The following is an 8,215-nucleotide window of genomic DNA, read 5'->3' on the forward strand; positions in this document are numbered from 1 at the left end:
TTTTCATTTCATATCAGATATCAGAGTTTTTGACCCCTAGTGATAATTGTGTGTTTTGCGTGTTTTCTTTGTAAAGGGAGGAAGAATTCTAAGCGCAATGTTGAAGTTTATAACAAATAAAAAAGAAAACAGAAATGATACTTAAGAAGACTTTATTCATTAAGCCATTCTTTAATGCAAAGGCACTGTATATATTATATCGGAGTGTTGACTAACAGAATAAATAAACCTTAACAGCTAACTACTTATATAGAGGACTATGATACAATTTGGAAACCGTATGAAATATTTACTTGAAAAGGCAAGTATCTCTAAGGACCTTGTTGAGCAGACAATTGTTGCTCCCTTCTTTGCATTTCTTCACCTATGCTACGTACCTTCTTTCCTTTTTGTCGTTAATGCTCATTTTCATTCTTTTTCATTTCATATTAGATATTAGAGTTTTTGAACCCTAGTGATAATTGTGTGTTTGGTGTTTTTTGTTTGTAAGGGGAAGAAGAAGTCTAAGTGCAGTGTTGATGTTTATAACAAATAACAAAAAAAAACATAAATGATACTTAAGAATACTTTATTCATTAAGCCATTCTTTAATGCAAAGGCGTTGTACATATTATATAGGAGTGTTGACTAATAGACTAACTTAACCTTAACGGCTAACTACTTAAATAGAGGACTATGATACAATATGGAAACTGCATGAAATATTTACTTGAAAAGGCAAGTATCTCTAAGGACCCTGTTGAGTAGATCATTGCTGCTGCCTTCTTCACCTTTCTTCACCTATGCTACGTGCCTTATTTCCTTTTTGTCCTTAATGCTCCTTTTCATTCTTTTTCATTTCATATCAGATCTTAGAGTTTTTGAACCCTAGTGATAATTGTGTGTTTTACGTTTTTTATTAGTAAAGGGAGGAAGAAGTCTAAGCGTAGTGTTGAAGTTTATAAAAAATAACAAAGAAAAGAGAAATGAAACATATGAAGACTTTATTCATTAAGCCATTCTTTAATGCAAAGGCGTTGTACATATTGTATAGGAGTGTTGACTAATAGACTAACTTAACCTTAACGGCTCATTACTTATAAAGAGGACTATGATACAATTTGGAAATCGCATAAATATTTACTTGAAAAGGCAAGTATCTCTAAGGACCCTGTTGAGAGGACAATTGTTGATCCCTTCTTCACCCTTCTTTACCTATGCTATGTGCCTTCTTTCCTTTTTGTCCTTAATGCTAACTTTCATTCTTTTTCATTTTATATCAGATATTAGAGTTTTTGAACCTAGTAATAATTGTGTATTTAGCGTTTTTTATTTGTAAGGAGAGGAAGAAGTCTAAGCTTAGTGTTGTAGTTTATAACAAATAACAAAGAAAACAGAAATGAAACTTAAGAAGACTTTATTCATAAGGCAATTCTTTAATGCAAAGGCGCTGTACATATTATATAGGAGTGTTGACTAACAGACTAATTGAACCTTAACGGCTAACCACTTATATATAAAACTATGACATAATTTGGAAATCACATTAAATATTTACATGAAAAGGCAAGTATATCTAAGGGCCCTGTTGAGCAGACAATTACTGCTGCCTTCTTCACCTTTCCTCACCTATGCTACGTGCCTTCTTTCCTTTTTGTCCTTAATGCTCTTTTTCATTCTTTTTCATTCCATAACAAATATTAGAGTTTTTGAACCATAGTGATAATTGTGTGTTTGGCATCTTTTGTCTGTAAGGGGAGGAAGAAGTCTAAGCGTAGTGTTGAAGTTTATAGCAAAGAACAAAGAAAACAGAAATGATACTTAAAAAGACTTTATTCATTAAGCCATTCTTTAATGCAAAGGCGCTGTACATATTATATAGGAGTGTTGACTAACAGACTAACTGAACCTTCACGGCTCACTACTTATATAGAGGACTATGATACAATTTGGAAATCGCATGAAATATTTACTTGAAAAGGCAAGTATCTCAAAGGGCCCTGTTGAGCAGACAATTGTTGTTGCCTTCTTAAAATTTCTTCACCTATGCTACGTGCCTTCTTTCCTTTTTGTCCTTAATGCTACTTTTTATTCTTTTTCATTTCATATCAGATATTAGAGTTTTTGAACCCTAGTAATAATTGTGTGTTTGGCATTTTTTGTTTGTAAGGGGTGGAAGAAGTCTAGGCTTAGTGTTGAAGTTTATCACAAATAACAAAGAAAACAGAGATGAAACTTAAGAAGACTTTATTCATAAAGCCATTCTTTAATGCAAAGGCGTTGTACATATTATATAGGAGTGTTGACTAACAGACTAATTGAACCTTAACGACTAACTACTTATATAAATGACTATGGTATAATTTGGAAATCGCATGAATTACTTACTTGAAAAGGAATGTATCTCTGATGACCCTGTTGTGCAAACAATTACTGCTTGCTTCTTCACCTTTCTTCACCTATACTATGTTCCTTCTCTTCTTTTTGTCCTTAATGCTCATTTTCATTCTTTTTCATTTCATATTAAATATTAGAGTTTTTGAACCCTAGTGATAATTGTGTGTTTGGCGTTTTTTGTTTGTAAATGGTGGAGGAAGTCTAAGCGTAGTGTTGAAGTTTTTAAAATATAAAAAAGAAAACATAAATAATACTTAAAAAGACTTTATCCATTAAGCCATTCTTTAATGCAAAGGCACTATACATATTATATAGGAGTGTTAAGTAACAAACTAACTGAACCTTAACGGCTCACTACTTATATAGAGGACTATGATACAATTTGGAAATCGTATGAAATATTTACTTGAAAAGGCAAGTATCTCTAAAGACCCTGTTGGGCAGACAATTTTTGCTCTCTTTTTTACCTTTCTTCACCTATGCTACGTCCCTACTTTCCTTTTTGTCCTTAATGCTCCTATTCATTCTTTTTTATTTCATATCAGATATTAGAGTTTTTGAACCCTAGTAATAATTGTGTGTTTGGCATTTTTCGTTTGTAAGGGGAGGAGGAAGTCTAAGCGTAGTGTTGAAGTTTATAACAAATAACAAAGAAAACATAAATGATACTTAAGAAGACTTTATTCATTAAGCCATTCTTTAATGCAAAGGCGTTGTACATATTGTATAGGAATGTTAACTAACAGACTAACTTAACCTTAACGGCTCACTACTTATATAGAAAACTATGATACAATTTGGAAATCGCATAAATATTTACTTGAAAAGGCAAGTATCTCTAAAGACCCTGTTGAGAGGACAATTGCTGATCACTTCTTCACCTTTCTTCACCTATGCTACGTGCATTCTTTCCTTTTTGTCCTTAATGCTAACTTTCATTCTTTTTCATTTTATATCACATATTAGAGTTTTTGAACTCTAGTAATAATTGTGTATTTAGCATTTTTTATTTGTAAGGAGAGGAAGAAGTCTAAGCATAGTGTTGAAGTTTATAACAAATAACAAAGAAAAGAGAAATGAAACTTATGAAGACTTTATTCATTAAGCCATTCTTTAATGCAAAGGCGTTGCACATATTGTATAGGAGTGTTGACTAACAGACTAACTTAACCTTAACGGCTCACTACTTATATAGAGGACTATGATAAAATATGGAACTCGCATAAATATTTACTTGAAAAGGCAAGTATCTCTAAAGACCCTATTGAGAGGACAATTACTGCTACCTTCTTCACCTTTCTTCACCTATGCTACGTGCCTTCTTTCCTTTTTGTCCTTAATGCTCCATTTCATTCTTTTTCATTCCATATCAAATATTAGAGTTTTTGAACCCTAGTGATAATTGTGTGTTTGGCTTTTTTGTTTGTAAGGGGAGGAAGAAGTCTAAGCGTAGTGTTGAAGTTTATAACAAATAACAAAGAAAACATAAATGAAACTTAAGAAGACTTTATTCATAAAGCCATTCTTTAATGTAAAGGTACTGTACATATTTTATAGCAGTATTCACTAACAGACTAACTAAACCTTAACGGCTAAATACTTATATAGAGAACTATGATACAATTTGGAAATCGCTTAAATTCTTTACTTAAAAAGGCAAGTATGTCTAAAGACCCTGTTGTGCAGAAAATTGCTACTCCCTTCTTCACCTTTCTTCACCTATGCTACGTGCCTTCTTTCCTTTTTGTCATTAATGGTCCTTTTCATTCTTTTTCATTTCATATCAAATATTAGAGCTTTTGACCCCTAGTGATAATTGTGTGTTTGGCGTTTTTTCTTTGTAAGGGGAGGAAAAAGTCTAAGCGTAGTGTTGAAGTTTATAGCAAATAACAAAGAAAACAGAAATGATACTTAAAAAGACTTTATTCATTAAGCCATTCTTTAATGCAAAGGCGTTGTACATATTATATAGGAGCGTTGACTAATAGACTAACAGAACCTTAACGGCTCATTACTTATATAGAGGACTATGATACAAATTAGAAATCGCATGAAATATTTACTTGAAAAGGCAAGTATCTCAAAGGGCCCTGTTGAGCAGACAATTGTTGTTGCCTTCTTAAAATTTCTTCACCTATGCTACGTGCCTTCTTTCCTTTTTGTCCTTAATGCTACTTTTTATTCTTTTTCATTTCATATCAGATATTAGAGTTTTTGAACACTAGTAATAATTGTGTGTTTGGCATTTTTTGTTTGTAAGGGGTGGAAGAAGTCTAAGCTTAGTGTTGAAGTTTATAACAAATAACAAAGAAAACAAAAATGAAACTGAAGAAGACTTTATTCATAAAGCCATTCTTTAATGCAAAGGTGTTGTACATATTATATAGGAGTGTTGACTACCAGACTAATTGAACCTTAACGGCTAACTACTTATATAGATGACTATGGTATAATTTGGAAATTGCATGAATTACTTACTTGAAAAGGGATGTATCTCTGAGGACCCTGTTGTGCAAACAATTGCTGCTCGCTTCTTCACCTTTCTTCACCAATGCTATGTGCCTTCTTTCCTTTTTGTCCTTAATGCTCATTTTCATTCTTTTTCATTTCATATCAGATATTAGAGTTTTTGAACCCTAGTGATAATTGTGTGTTTGGAGTTGTTTGTTTGTAAGGGGTGGAGGAAGTCTAAGCGTAGTGTTGAAGTTTATAAAAAATAAAAAAGAAAACATAAATGACACTTAAGAAGACTTTATCCATTAAGCCATTCTTTAATGCAAAGGCGCTAGACATATTATATAGGAGTGTTGAGTAACAGACTAACTGAACCTTAACGGCTCACTGCTTATATAAAGGACTGATACAATTTGGAAATCGTATGAAATATTTACTTGAAAAGGCAAGTATCTCTAAGGACCCTATTGGGCAGACAATTGTTGCTCCATTCCTTACCTTTCTTCACCTATGCTACGTCCCTACTTTCCTTTTTGTCCTTAATGCTCCTTTTCATTCTCTTTCATTTCATATCAGATATTAGAGTTTTTGAACCCTAGTGTTAATTGTGTGTTTGGCGTTTCTCATTTGTAAGGGGAGGAGGAAGTGCAAGCGTAGTGTTGAAGTTTATAACAAATAACAAAGAAAACATAAATGATACTTAAGAAGACTTTATTCATTAAGCCATTCATTAATGCAAAGGCGTTGTACATACTATATTAGAGTGTTAACTAACAGTGTAACTGAACCTTAACGGCTAACTACTTATATAAAGGACTATGATACAATTTGGAAATCGCATGAAATATTTACTTAAAAGGGCAAGTCTCTCTAAGGGCCCTGTTGGGCAGACAATTGTTGCTCCCTTCTTCACCTTTCTTTACCTATGCTACGTCCCTTTTTTCCTTTTTGTCCTTAATGCTCCTTTTCATTCTTTTTTATTTCATATAAGATATTAGAGTTTTTGAACCCTAGTGATAATTGTGTGTTTGGCATTTTTTGTTTGTAAGGGAGGAGTAAGTCTAAGCGCAGTGTTGAAGTTTATAACAAATAACAAAGAAAATAGAAATGATATTAAGAAGAATTTATTCATTAGGCCATTCTTTAATGCAAAGGCACTGTACATATTATATCAGAGTGTTGACAAATAGACTAACTAAACCTTAACGGCTAACAACTTATGTAGAGGACTATGATACAATTTGGAAATCGCATGAACTATTAATTTAAAAAGGGAAGTATCTCTAGGGACCCTATTGGGCAGACAATTGTTGCTCCCTTCTTCACTTGTCTTCACCTATGCTACATGCCTTCTTTCTTTTTGGTCGTTAATGCTCATTTTCATTCTTTTCCATTCTATATCGGATATTAGAGTTTTTGAACCCAAGTGACAATTGTGTGTTTGGCGTTTTTTGTTTTTCAGGGGAGGAAGAATTTTAAGCACAGTGTTGAAGTTTATAACAAATAACTAAGAAAATAAAAATGATACCTAAGAAGACATTCTTCATTAAGTCATTCTTTAATGCAAAGGCACTGTACATATTATATAGGAGTGTTGACTAACAGATTAACTGAACCTTAACGGTTAACTACTCATATATAAAACTATGACACAATTTAGAAATCACATTAAATATTTACTTGAAAAAGCAAGTACCTCTAAGGGCCCTGTTGAGCAGACAATTGATGTTGCCTTCTTCACCGTTCTTCACCTATGCTACATGTCTTCTTTCCTTTTTGTCCTTAATGCTCCTTTTCATTCTTTTTAATTTCATATCAGATATTAGAGTTTTTGAACCTTAGTGATAATTGTGTGTTTGGCGTTTTTTTGTTTTTAAAGGGAGGAAGGAGTTTAAACACAGTGTTGAAATTTATAACATATAACAAAGAAAACAGAAATGATACTTAAGAAGACTTTATTCATTAAGCCATTCTTTAATGCAAAGGCGTTGTACATATTCTATAGGAGTGTTGACTAACAGACTAACTGAACCTTCAGGGCTCACTACTTATATAGAGGACTATGATGCAATTTAGAAATCGCATGAAATATTTACTTGAAAAGACAAGTATCTCTAAGGACCCGGTTGAGCAGACAATTGCTACTCCCTTCTTCACTTTTCTTCACCTATGCTACGTGCCTTCTTTCCTTTTTGTCCTTAATGCTTATTGTTATTCTTTTTCATTCCATATCAGATATTAGAGTTTTCGAACCCTAGTAAATATTGTGTGTTTGGCGTTTTTAGTTTGTAAGGGGTGGAAGAAGTCTAAGCTTAGTGTTTGAAATGAAACTTAAGAAGACTTTATTCATAAAGCCATCCTTTAATGCAAAGGCATTGTACATATTATATAGGAGTGTTGACTAACAGACTTATTGAACCTTAACGGCTAACTACTTATATAGAGGACTATGGTATAATTTAGAAATCACATGAATTATTTACTTGAAAAGGGATGTATCTCTAAGGACCCTGTTGTGCAGACAATTGCTGCTCGCTTCTTCACCTTTCTTCATCTATGTTACGTGCCTTCTTTCCTTTTTGTCCTTAATGCTCCTTTTCATTCTTTTTCATTTCATATTAGATATTAGAGTTTTTGAACCCTAGTGATAATTGTGTGTTTGGCGTTTTTTGATTGTAAGAGGTGGGGGAAGTCTAAGCGTAGTGTTGAAGTTTATAAAAAATAAAAAAGAAAACATAAATAATACTTAAAAATACTTTATCGATTAAGCCATTCTTTAATGCAAAAGCGCTCTACATATTATATAGGAGTGTTGAGTAACAAACTAACTGAACCTTAACGGCTCACTACTTATATAATGATACAATTTGGAAATCGTATGAAATATTTACTTGAAGAGGCAAGTATCTCTAAGGACGTTGTTGGGCAGCCAATTGTTGCTCCTTTCTTCACCTTTCTTCACCTATGCTACGTCCCTTCTTTCCTTTTTGTCCTAAATGCTCCTTTTCATTCTTTTTCATTTCATATCAGATATTAGAGTTTTTGAACCCTAGTGATAATTGTGTGTTTGGTGTTTTTTGTTTGTAATGGGAGGAGGAAGTCTAAGCGTAGTGTTGATGTTTATAAAAAATAACAAAGAAAACAAAAATGATATTTAATAAGACTTTATTCATTAAGCCATTCATTAATGCAAAGGCGTTGTACATATTATATAGGAGTGTTGAGTAACAGACTAACTAATCCTTAACGGCTCACTACTTATATAGAGGACTATGATACTATTTAGAAATCGTATGAAATATTTACTTGAAAAGGCAAGTATCTCTAAGGACCCTGTTGGGCAGACAATTGTGGCTCCCTTCTTCACCTTTCTTCACCTATGCTA

The sequence above is a fragment of the Gossypium hirsutum genome, chromosome D03 (genome assembly GCF_007990345.1).
Source record: "Gossypium hirsutum isolate 1008001.06 chromosome D03, Gossypium_hirsutum_v2.1, whole genome shotgun sequence".
Classification (NCBI taxonomy): Eukaryota; Viridiplantae; Streptophyta; class Magnoliopsida; order Malvales; family Malvaceae; genus Gossypium; species Gossypium hirsutum.